General features: G+C 42.2%; 1 protein-coding gene across 1 annotated transcript in view; it reads right to left on the bottom strand.

Annotated features, from left to right (window-relative positions):
• The window catches only part of FAT2 (FAT atypical cadherin 2), a 1,015,713-nt gene that overhangs the window by 648,136 nt on the left and 354,809 nt on the right, over nt 1-12,768 (bottom strand). The gene's annotated exons all lie outside the window — the stretch shown is intronic.

The raw sequence follows: 12,768 nt of genomic DNA on the forward strand, positions 1-12,768 counted from the left end.
CCATGCTTGGCAACTGGACATTGACCGACAAGCAGCTTATTGTCCCAGGGCTGCTGGATTTTATGGTATGCACACATTGGCCCACAGAGGCACACAGACTCCTCATGCTGTTAACATGGGTCTCTGGAACAGATTGGGTCACCAACCAACTTATCACTGGCAAACACCACATCCATTTTTGGTGACATTACTCAACATGACCACCTAATTTTTACATTATTGAATGGATCTCAGTCTGTGCTCCATGGTCTCCTATCTAGAGGGTAATACACACCACAGATGATGCCTAAAGCAGTTGGCATGCACAACTCTTCCCCTGATAGGCACCATGTAGAGTCTGTGCTTCTGTCCACAACTCCATTCAATTCTTGGAAGAGTCTGAGGTAGAAACATCCAGCATGTTTTGGGAGGTAAGAGGAACTGCACAAAAGACAAGAGACAAATATGCAAACTCTACACAGACATTGATCTGAGGTCATAACTGAACCTTATACTTTGTGCAAGGGAGATGAAGACCTTAACCATTATCATTAGCTTAACCTTCACGCTTAAGATGTGGCCTTTGTCATCCATCTATCTTGGACTATTGCCCTGGTCACTTGGCATTTTTTTCAAAACTTGACTGCCTTGTAGTAGGCAAAAGCCTTTTCGCTGCCAGAACTTTGACAGTGGTCTGTGTGCTTGCATCGCATGACACCTCTCAGATAGCAAAAGTATATCACAGACCCTTAACTTAAAACAGTTTGCCCTGGCTGCTATCTGTCACTTTTATAGCCATGTTATTAAATGCTTGCACACCCAGGCCAGTAGTAAACCTCTTAGCAGTTTTTCATTAATTATTTGAACTTTGTCCAATAACAACCACCCTGCTTGGCATTATTGCTTGCTTAACAAACTGTGCAATACCTTATACATTATGACAGTTATTACAATGAGTAAAACTACACCTTCTTTAGATCTTTAGTGCTATTCGTTTTACAGTAAAATTCAAGTCAATCAATAAAAATTACCAGTATCTCACCGCAACAGCAGCAGCAGCAAAGTACAGTTTTGTACCTACCATAAATGTAGATGTCCGATAGATATGCAACTGCAGTCATAACATATGGGTTGTCCTGCCTCAGGCAGCCCTCGGTCGGCCGGATTCCAAAGTCTGGGTCCGACATCGGCTGATGTCGCATTTCTCTCCGACGTCACAGCGGCAGGAGTACATAAGCATCAGCCGATGCCATCTTCTTCAGTGTTTCTTGCCCCAGATGCCAGGTGCCCTCCAAGGAAGGCTGTAATCAATTTGGAAGACAAAACAGGTTTCCAGACAAATAAATAAGCAATAAACAGATACACCATAACAGATATCCCCAGCTAGGATAACAGGGAGAGGAGTGGACCCAAGGAATAGAGGGGAAGGAGGGAGGGAAAACCCGACTGCAGTTGCATATCTATCGGACATCTACATTTATGGTAGGTACAAAACTGTACTATGTCCTTCAAGAATGCAACTGCAGTCATAACATATGGGTTGAATACCATAGCTAAGCTGGGGGAGGTGGAAAGCTCTAAGAAAAGGATGGTGTAGCTATCAATCCCTGCAGGACTGCCGAAGCAAAGCCTGCTCTGGATCTGGAATATAAAGGGAGGTTGTAGTGTTTGGAGAATGTATGCACAGAGCTCCATGTAGCAGCTTCTAGAATGTCTTTTGTAGGCACCCCTCTTAAGAACGCTGTAGAGGTGGCTGTAGCTCTGGTAGAGTGTGATCTGATATTGGCTGGTACACTCTTTCCATGGAAGGAATAACATAATCTGATGCAATGTCCAATCCATTTTGAGATAGTCTGTTTGGAAATTGCTTTCCCTTGTACTCCAGGGGCGTAAGCTACAAAAAGCTGATCAGACTTCCTATTGGCCTTGGTTCTGTCCAGGTAGTAGCGAAGTTGTCTGTGAATGTCCAAGGTATGCAACAGTCTTTCCCCTTTGTTCTCAGGATTGGGAAAGAAAGTAGGCAGGTGAATTGCTTGATTCAAAGAAACCCTAGATACCACTTTTGGCAGAAAGCTAGGGTTGGTTCATAAGGAGACCCTGTCTCTATGAAAGGTAATGAACGGTGGTATTGCCATTAGGGCCTGTAATTCCGAAACCCTTCTTGCTGAGGTGATTGCCAACAGGAAAGCTGTCTTCCATGAGAGGAATTGTAAGTCCACAGAAGCTGCTGGCTCAAAGGGGTAGAGTCAGTTTTTCTAGGACAAAGTTGAGGTCCCAAGCTGGAACTGGGGCCTTTCTTGGTGGCTTGATATTCTTGATTCCTCTAAGAAATTGCCTTAACAAAGGATGTGAGAACACAGGTGGATCAGTGTTGTATCTAGCTGAAATAGCTGAAGCATGTATTTTTATAGAAGAATATGAGAGTCCATTCTGTAGCATATCTGCCAAGTATTCCAGGATGAGTGAGATGTTCAATAATGATGCATCATGACCCTTGCTGGTATTCCAAATGCAGAATCTCTTCCATTTTGCTGAATAAACCTTTCTGGTGGATGGTCTGCGGGCTTCTGTTAATATCCGCTGAAATTCCTTGGAGAGAGATAGATTGAGGTTATTCATGGAATCTCCCAAGCTGTTAGCTGGAGCGTCTGAATGTTGGGATGTACTGTCTTGAAGTTGTTTTGAGTCAAAAGATGGGGCCATTGGGGAAGGGCCCATTTTTTGTTGTGGCATATGCTCCGTAGTAGTGGGTACCAGTGTTGTCTTGGCCAGTCTGGAGCTATTAAGATCCCTTTTGGCTTCTCTGCTTTGATCTTTAGTAGTACTGTGGTCATCAGTGGCAGAGGTGGGAATGCATAAATCTTTAGGAAGTTCGAGTTGAATGAGAGAGCATCTGTTTTCCATGCTTGTGGATGATATGTCCTTGAACAGAACTTTTGTAGCTGATGATTGAGGTGGGAGGCAAATAGGTCTACTTCTGGCCTGTCCCATGTCGAGGTGAGCCTTATGAAGATTTCTGGATGTAACCTCCACTCGTGGGGGTCTAGGAAATTCCTGCTTAGGCTGTCCGCCAGCACATTGTCTTTGCCTGGAACAAACTGGGATTGCAACTGCATGTTTAAGCTCAGTGATTTTTCCCAAAGATTCATTGTCAGTCTGCAAAGGGGGGTAAGAATGGGTGCCCCCCTGCTTGTTTATGTACCACATGACAGTGGTGTTGTCTGTCCGTATTAGCAGGTGGCCTTGCTGGAGTTGTTGTCGAAAGGCCTCGATGGCATGCATGACTGCCAGCATTTCTTTTTGGTTGATATGCAGATGTGTTTCCTTTGGAGACCATTGTCCTTGAATACATCTGCCCTCCATGTGCACCCCCCATCCAAGGTCTGAGGCATCTGTGGTCATTGTTTGTGTTATTTGTGGTTTTTTGAATGACATGCCTGTGTTTGCCTGGCTTACCAAGGCCCACCATAGGAATTCCTTTTGTAGGCATGGAATAAGTGGTATGGTTGTCTCTAAATTGTTGCTGTGTTGAGACCATAAACTTTTTAGGTACCATTGAAGCTTTCTCATATGTAGTCTTGCTAATGGAACCAGGAGAATGCATGATGCCATGTAACCCAGGGCCTGTAGGAATCTCCTTGCAGTCATCTGGGTGAGCTTTGCCAAACCTTTGAAATAATGAGTTAACTTCTTTTGCTTGTCTTCTGTCAGGTAAGCCATTTGAGAGGTTGTGTCTAGATTGGCTCCTAAGAAAGTAATCTGCTGGGATGGCTGCAGTCTTGACTTTTGGAAGTTGACTGCGTATCCCAGAGCTTGTAGCAATTGAATGACATAATCCAAGTTTTTTGTCAAAATCAGTTTGTCGTCCGCTTGAATGAGGCAGTCGTCCAGGTATGGGTAAATTTGAATCCCCTGGAGCCTGCAATGAGCAATTACTGAAGCCAGGCATTTTGTAAACACTCTGGGCACAGTAGATAAGCCAAATGGCAATGCTGAGAATTGATAATGCTCTGGCCCTGCAAGAAATCTGAGGTATCTTCTGCAGCTGTGTCTGATAGGGACATGCAGGTATGCCTCCTTGAGGTCCAGAGTAATCAGCCAAGACCCCTTGCCCAACATGGGAAGGAGTTGCTGTAAGGTCAGCATTTTGAACTTTGGTACTATGAGAAAGGTGTTTAATGCAGACAAATCCAGTATTGGTCTCCATTGTGTTTCTTTTCTTGGAACAAGGAACAGTCTTGAGTAAAACCCCTGGCCTTGTTCTTGTTGTGGAACTTTTTCTATTGCATTGATCTGAGCAAGCAGAGAAATTTGCTTGAAAGCCTCTGCCTTCTGGTTTGGCGGTAGGTCTGGCATGCCTTGTTTCCTTGGTAAGGTATGAAAATTGAACCTGTAGCCTTGGTCTATAATGTCCAAAATCCATTTGTCCTTTGTCAATCTGTGCCAATTGTCTGAAAACAGAGATAATTTTCCACCCAAGGGAGCTTCTGTTTGCTCTTTGGTAAGCGGAAGTAGAGGAAAGTCATTGGGATTGTCCCTGTGGGGCAGGAGAAGCCCCTGTGTCACTTCTTTGGTTTCCTGGTTGCCATTGTCGTCCCCTGTAGGAACCTCTGTATGGCCCTCTTCCTCGGCCACGCCTGCTTTTGCCCCTTTGAAATCTTTCAGTATTAGGAAAGGACCAGTTTTTTGAAGGCCAATTCCTGCTGAATCTGGGTGGCTGAACCTGGAGGAAATCTTTGACTGTCTGAACTGACTTGGCTTTTTCCTCAATGGTCTTTAATACATCTTTAGCATTAGCACCAAAAAGCTTGTTCTTTTCCAAGGGTGCATCAAGAAGTTTTGCCTTAACATGATCTGGTAGAGGTTGTTCTTTTAACCATGCATGTCTGCGAATGACCGCCCCTGTCATAGCTGCCCTACATGAAGCTTCCAATGCATCATATCCACACTGAAGGAAGTGATTGCTAACTTGCTGAGAGTTGTGTACAGCCTCCTGCAAAGACTTCCTATCTAAAGGATCAGGAGAGGCCAAAGTTTTCTGTAAATCATCTAACAGGAAATCCTGGTATTGAAACATATGAAAGAGACAATTGAGAGCTCTCATAGATAAAGTAGTGGAGGTGTAAACCTTCTTCCCCCATCTCTCTAATGACCTAGCTTCCCTGTTGGAAGGCAAAGGATTTTTGGAGGTGGTAGCTGAAACCCCTTTCGGCCCCTGTGAAATAGTTTCTAAATCAACAGCATGGGCCCTAAAGAAATGAGAATGTGTTTCAGGAACTCTGTAGTATCTGTCCGGCTTGGCAGGAGCAGGAGGGAGAGTATCAGGGGTAACACTGGAGTCAGAGTATAAATCATCCAAAACATCAAGCACAGGAGGAATAGCTAAGGGCCTGTGCTGGGGCTTTTTAAGGAAGGTACGAAGGTGCTTTCTGGAATCAGAAAATTCCTGGCCTTGCCACTTAAAATGTTCCCTCATGGAATGCAGAACTTCCCCAAAAGAAATATCCTCAGGAGGGGAGGCCGAGGGGATGGAGTCCTCTGCATCTGAGTCCTCGTAGGCCTGGAAAGGCTCTTCCTGGCTATCGGAGAGGCCAGAGGCCTCAGAATCTTCAACTGAAGGCAGAGGGTCAGTGGGCTCAACCCTGGGCCTCTTATCAGGAGGAGGCTGAGATCCTCTCTCAGGATGGGCCTGGGAACCTCTGATCATGGAGATTAAGTCTGCTGCCATAGTCATGATTTGTGTCTCAGGAGTAGGCTGAGGTAAGGCTTTGGCAGAAAGGTGCTTAGTCTTGCTAGCTGCCTTAGCACGTGTGTAGGCCTTGATAGACATGGACATGGGAGGCCTAGCAGCTCCACGTGCAGGAGTGACCTTATCCACAGCAATGGTCTCGGGCATTTCCTCGGTAACAGTATCCGGAGGAAAATCAATAACTGGCGTCGGTGTGGTCTCCAGTATCGGAGGTATCGGTAATGCGGTGTCTTTGGTTCGGAGTGGTGAAATAACCGCCTCAGAGGGAACCGGGGCACTCGCGGTAGGTTTTGGCGTGGTGTCGGTGGAAGACGCGGGCCGAGGATGGCGGTCCCGGTCTTTACGTTTTTTAGGAGTCTGCAATGTCGGTAACTCCGACAGCATCTTGTAATCGTAATTTTCACCGAAAAAGTCTTCAGCGAACTCCGCCCGGTGCCTGAGAGTGTGCTTATTGAAGCGAACACAGGCGGCACAGGCCGAGACGTCGTGGTCTGGGCCAAGGCAAGGAAGGCAGTAAGAATGGAAATCCTTATGAGGTATTTGTTTACCACAAGACAAACAATTATTAACTTTTTCAGTAATTTCTGACATCGGCTGAGGCAAGAAAAGGTCCCCAACGGGGTACTTAGCTTTTTTGATGACTTCGGATCGAAGAATACAGGAGCTGACCGACCGGCACTTGCGAACTGCTTCTTCTTCAGGCACCGCGCAGCAAGAAAGACTGAAGAAGATGGTGTCGGCTGATGCTTATGTACTCCTGCCGCTGTGACGTCGGAGAGAAATGCGACATCAGCTGACGTCGGACCCAGACTTTGGAATCTGGCCGACCGAGGGCTGCCTGAGGCAGGACAACCCATATGTTATGACTGCAGTTGCATTCTTGAAGGACATCACCAAAAGTGTTCCCATTCCACACAATCATATAATTTTATCACTGCCTTCTCTTTAAGGCTGCGTACTACACTCATTACTTAACTATTTGCTGTATGCAGTAGTTACAGCATAATTGCTTTTGTGACAACAGATCACACCATAATTGCTTTTGTGACAACAGCCTCCATATACATACTCATTTTATGGTAAAAGCTACTCTATATACCTTAGTTACATTACTCGTGTCTTCATGCAGCAGTCACCATGTACAAATATTTTTTCTACCACAGTCTGTTTCCTTATGAGTTCAACAACTGCCATCTTTATCACGTTAAAATGCTAACAAGACATTTGGATCAATAAACATTTCACTGATGATGGCAATCGACAATTTGTTTCTGTATACCATCAACAGTCAGATGTTATGGTTATATGAAATGCTTATACATTCTTTGGATAAGCCCTTTCAAATAAGGTTTTTCTATATATAACATCAAATGAAAAAAAATGTAATCCCTTTAGATAAACTGTATGCATATGCATGTAGCAATATAAAATGCCTGGTATAGCCTGTAAATGATCTTTTATTAGGTAAATATCACTTTATATGGCATAGATATTGTTTTCACCTTGATTTAGATCTTGATTGCTATAAATAATAATGTAAACATTTGGTGGAGAAGCTTTGCTTTACCATTTTTTAAAAATAAAAATTAAACTGAAATAAAAAAGAAATTTGTAAAAAATTTGTAGAAACATCCAATCATCCTCCTTCTAAACTATTTCCATAATGTTGTTTGTCTTTTCGGCTTTTCCCAGTTAGGGGTTGCCACAGCGGAATTCCGGTCCGCTAATGATTGGCAGTAGATTTTTATGGTGCCAAGTTGCCAGCCCAACGCCCAACCTTCAGTGAAGGCACGCCCATTCATGTATGTCTTTTGAATGCCACTTGACCGGGGGGGAGGACATGCAGACTCCACACAGAAGGCACTCCAGCCGAGAATTGAACAGGAGAACCTCTTGCTGGGAGGCAACAATGCTACTGCTGCACCACCGTGGCTTTTAAGTTATTTCCATAATGAGGGTCCTTATTCCAAGCAGAGGTCCCCCACCTCATTCTCAACCTTGTGATTATTAACAAAGTTTAGGATCACAGGTAAGGATGGGGATACAGAAGGAGCAGGAGATGGAGATCTTTATCTTGTGACTCAGTTATTACTTCATCACCACAGTTCAATAAAGACCCTGCAGTACTGCTGCCTCAGTACCATATTCCAGGCAATTTTCTAATCCCCCACCCACCCTCATTCATTTACAAGACCCCACAACACTTAAAATATTTCATTTTTACTTGTGGTAGCTGCTTCACTTTCACAAGCAAACTGAGAGAAATGGGACCTCAGACTTGGAGATGCTGTTCTCTTCCAATTCAATTCATGCTCAGCAGTGAGCTGCTCCAGTACATGCTGGAGATGACAGTCACGTGAGGCCAAAAGGGCATCATCATCATCATCTTCAAACAACAAATATGGAGCAACTATGTTTCCCAACCTGGCTACTGCCCAACACTTTGCTGTGCCATGATATCTTCTCCAGGAAAATACTTAACCAGATAGGAGACAATGCATGCTCTTGATGAAACCTTATGTCTACCTTCAACATAACGTTAAGAATCTGGGCACAACTCATGCTCTGCAAAGTGCAAACATAGGGACCAAACTGCAGATGACAGTATCAGTGCAAGGACCCTACTCCAGCTCTAAATACCTTCCACAAGACATTTGTGTTACATGGTTATATGCCTTTTCCAAATGTTATATATTGTTGACACACTTTCATAGACAGAGCAGATGGTCAGCAGTTATGCAAGACTGCTACATTAGCAGAGCTGGGGAATAATCCCTTTCCACAGAACTGTGTGATCTCAGAGTTAAAATGTGTAAGTAACATGAGTTGTCAGCTTGGGGGGGGGGGCTTGCCCCCTGCAAAAAAGATTGTTTTAAAATTGCATGCTCTGTGATTATTTCTCAGAGTGTACGCATTATCTGTCAGCAATTTTTTTATTATTTTTATTTTGGTGTTTTAATGTTTTAAAGTCAACCCATACATATACTGTTCTAGACCTATAAATCATTCTATTTGTTGAGTGTTTAGCTACTTGAATGCTATTCTTGGTGTCAGAAGTGGCAGGCTTCTCCAATGGATAAATGCAGGAAGTGCTGAATGGTAGAACATCAAATGTTAGGTAATTGGAAGTGAATAATTATACCAAAATTGTCATTTATAACAAAATTTTCAGCATCTGTGCTCTGTGTGTGTATGTGTGTGTGTGTGTGTGTGTGTGTGTGTGTGTGTGTGTGTGTGTGTGTGTCTACAAGTGCTCACAGGTTAGGGTTAGTGTAAGGGATAGGGAAGGGGACAGGTTTAGTGTTGTATTTGTGTTTCTCAAAGTGCCAGCATCTACAACATTCTGTTGAAGTATGTGTGTATGAGTAGTACAAATGAAAATAAGGCAGGAAAAAAATGCAGGATCTTCCTAGTAAAACATAATATTGTGATTTAACTAAATGCACAGCAAACAGTTTTGCTCAGTCTTAAGCAGCTGAGAAGTATTCTCTGTAGATAGCTCTCTCTCTTTGTAGTCTACTTGTTTTAACAATTTCCAGATTCTTCTTGAAGGTTTTCCTTCACTGTGGTTAATTCATTCTCCCAGAACCACTGTTCAAGAAATCCAGACCCCTGTTACAATGTACAGATGCTCTCTGACTGGGTTTTCTCAGCCTTCTTTTTATGTTACATCCAGTAGCTCTTTAAACAAACCTTCTCTTGTTAATACAGCCAGGTATGTCTCTCTTCTTAAGGGGAAATCACTCTCTCTGCAACCAATTCTTTATAACACTGCTATAAGCAATATTTACAACATTACTTACACATTTTTGTTCACTTCTACTCTTCTCTTTAGTGAAACCTACCACACTGTCCCACCGCACTACATTTTAAATGTATATATTATAGATATACATGTACATATATACATACATACACACACACATATATATATATATATATATATATATATATATATATATATATATATATATATACATACATATACACACACACACACACACACACACACACACACACACACACATATACATATACACCAGCCTAGTCAAACAGTCAACAAACAAGCTTACTGCATTGAAATACAGTTCATTTGGTGCTAACAGGTGATGAGGACTGAAACAACTGATTCATAACTTCATGGGTAAATGCTAGGCTAAAGACAACCAGGGTGTTTATAAGCCTAAACATGTAACACAGTCCAATTATGTACCTACGTATCATTGGCATTTATTAGGAAGAAGTATGTTAGGAAGTTTCTAAAATTTATCGGGGTGGCATAGTTACTGTCTGACTCTGTCTATGGCTGAATTTCCAATTTCCCAACTGAGTTTGGTGGTGATGGCCTCTACCCATGATTTATTCCTCTTTGTCATGAATATGTCCCCTAGCCACTAGAATGTCTGTACAAGCCCTGCCTCACTAAGAATGTGAACAAAGGAAAACAGCAATAGTTAAACCTGTTCCTAAAACATGTACGTCAGCCAAAGCCAATGAGTTTCACCTAATGTCTGTACTAAAAATATAGAGAAAAACCTTAGAAAAAATCATATACAATCATCTAGTCAAATATATGCAAACCTGCTAGAATCCTTCCCCCAACCCACCCCCAGCATCAGCATAGTATCTGGGCAATCAGAAACTCAATGCCTCCTCTTTACACCCTCACAGATGCTGTAACAGTACCCTGAACAAAGACCATCTAACAGCACAGAGGACTAAAGCTCTGACATGTTAATGAGCTGCTTCCTGTACTAAGGGTACAGAGTTTGAAACCTCCCACCTTCATTTGCCTATTAGGTAACCTTGAACAAGTCACTTAATGGGGATGGTGCTTTGGGCAATTAAGAATTTGGACTATGCTCTTTAATGGTTTCCTGGATTACATGCCTAGGGATTTACTTATGAATGCACACTCTACGCATACACATTACAAAGATCTTTGAATTAGCAGACCAACCTCTCCAATTAAATTCCTTAAAGGTTCATCAGTGATTACTAGGCTAATGGCACAAGAGCCTTTCTTTACAAGCCTAGCCAATAATATCCAAGATATGACAACATTATATATTAATTCCCCTTATATGGAATGGGTAGTAACAGGGTAGTGAGTCCTTGGGTGTTGGAGTCCTGAGTCATTTTACAGATTACCTCTGTCCATAAAGGACATGAGCAGTACCCCAGGAGAAATTATGGTTCCCCGTCTTTTTATCCAAATTAATTTTCAAGAGAGTGAGGGATGGGCTTTATTACACAAAAATGGGAAGTTTATTCCATAGATGAGGTAGGCTTTGGAATAACAATCTGTCTGTCCATCAAGTTATGTTAGAGCTACAATTAAGGTTTGAGTCCATGGAATGCATAACGCTCATATAATTTTTCTTGAGAATATGTAACATTTTCATCAGGGCTGGACCAGAGAATGCCTTGTAGATCAGGCTTAAGTCACCGCTCAATAAACTGTATGACATGAAGTAAAGGGACAACAGGGCCTTTAGTCAGTCTGCAGGCATCTGTACCCAGACTTTACAGTGGTTTGGGTCTCTTCTAACAGACAGGCAGACATTACAAATTACAAAGTGGGACCACTACTTCTCCTAATGTTCCACTGCTCAAAGGTGCCCCACTGGGATCAGTGCTTCCTCGTACACAAGCTTCATGTTCATTAGTAAACTACCCACAGATCTTCCCTCCTCCCCACAGTTCTTTCACGGATGACAAGGTCAAGTCCATCCCCAACAAACATAAGACATGACATAGGAAAAGATCTTGATATGCTTACATACTAGCTCCATGAATGTAAACTAATTTTCAGCACCAAAATGACCAAGTCCATGGTGTTTGAAACACAATTACCATTAGGCGAGATATCAAACAGCTGATCTTTTTTTCTCAAAAAACAAGATCCTGTTGCAACTATCCAGCAAAATAGATAAGTAGGAATATGACGACTCAAACCTCAGCTTCCAACACCATACACAAATAACTAAAAACAAATTAAGCAAACTCTTTTTCTGGTTAAAAGCATCATCTACATTCTCTGTCCTGAATGGAGATCCACTACAGGCAAAGGGCCTACGTTCCTCAATTATAATATAGACTTCCAGTCATTGCAGAATCCTCCTAAAAGAACATAGCTACTTTACAAACTACCTCAAATAGTATATACAGATTTATAACTCCAACTCCTCAGAACATCACTGCTGTGTGTTTCAAAGGCTAAGTGTCTCCCAATCAAAGATCTACACTATGATTGCTAGTATCCCTAGTCCATAAACCTACCAATTTAAACTATTTGCCCTTTTTTGGCTAAATACAATCATTAAGATCGGCCCCTACAAGGTGAGATCCCTCTATAGACTACAAACAACCGAGAATAAAGTGATCCCCACAGAATACTCTTTCTTTGGTTAACTCAGAAACTATGGAAACTGCTACTACCACAAATAAAATCTATCACAACCTATTAAAAATTTAATTTAGAGCTAAAATAAATCTCCTATTTAAAGAAGCACAGTGCATGTTCTTCCTCATTGGGGGTATACCCTAGGTCCATGACCACTCTCATTATCTGACATAAATAAACATAGAAATGACAGTACTTCCTCGACCCTCACCCTAAGTCACCTCTTCTCTACCAATAAATTTCTCACATTTTTGCTCAGACCTCCAAACTACGTTTCTGCTCAAAATTCTTAAGTGTGTTCCTTATTACCAAACACTCCTTGCATCTGTCCATTTTCCTATACTACACCTCATACTAGACCATTGCTATAACTATTACTACCACTCTGTCCATCTCTCCTTGCCGATACTCCATACCCACATCTATCTTCTATAGCTTTCACTCACCTTCTCACCCCACTATAAGAGTTACCCCTTAAAACCAGACTGCAGCTACTACTGTATATATTTTGGAAACAGTTACACTTTATGTAGCAATTTTGTTATCCCAGCAACATTGTTAATTCTAGTATAGACAGCATGTAGACTTGTCTAAACACTCAGCTGCCATGACTGTATAAAAATCAATGTTGCCT

This window comes from Protopterus annectens, chromosome 4.part0 (assembly GCF_019279795.1).
Source record: "Protopterus annectens isolate FY-2018-M chromosome 4.part0, PAN1.0, whole genome shotgun sequence".
Classification (NCBI taxonomy): domain Eukaryota; kingdom Metazoa; phylum Chordata; order Ceratodontiformes; family Protopteridae; genus Protopterus; species Protopterus annectens.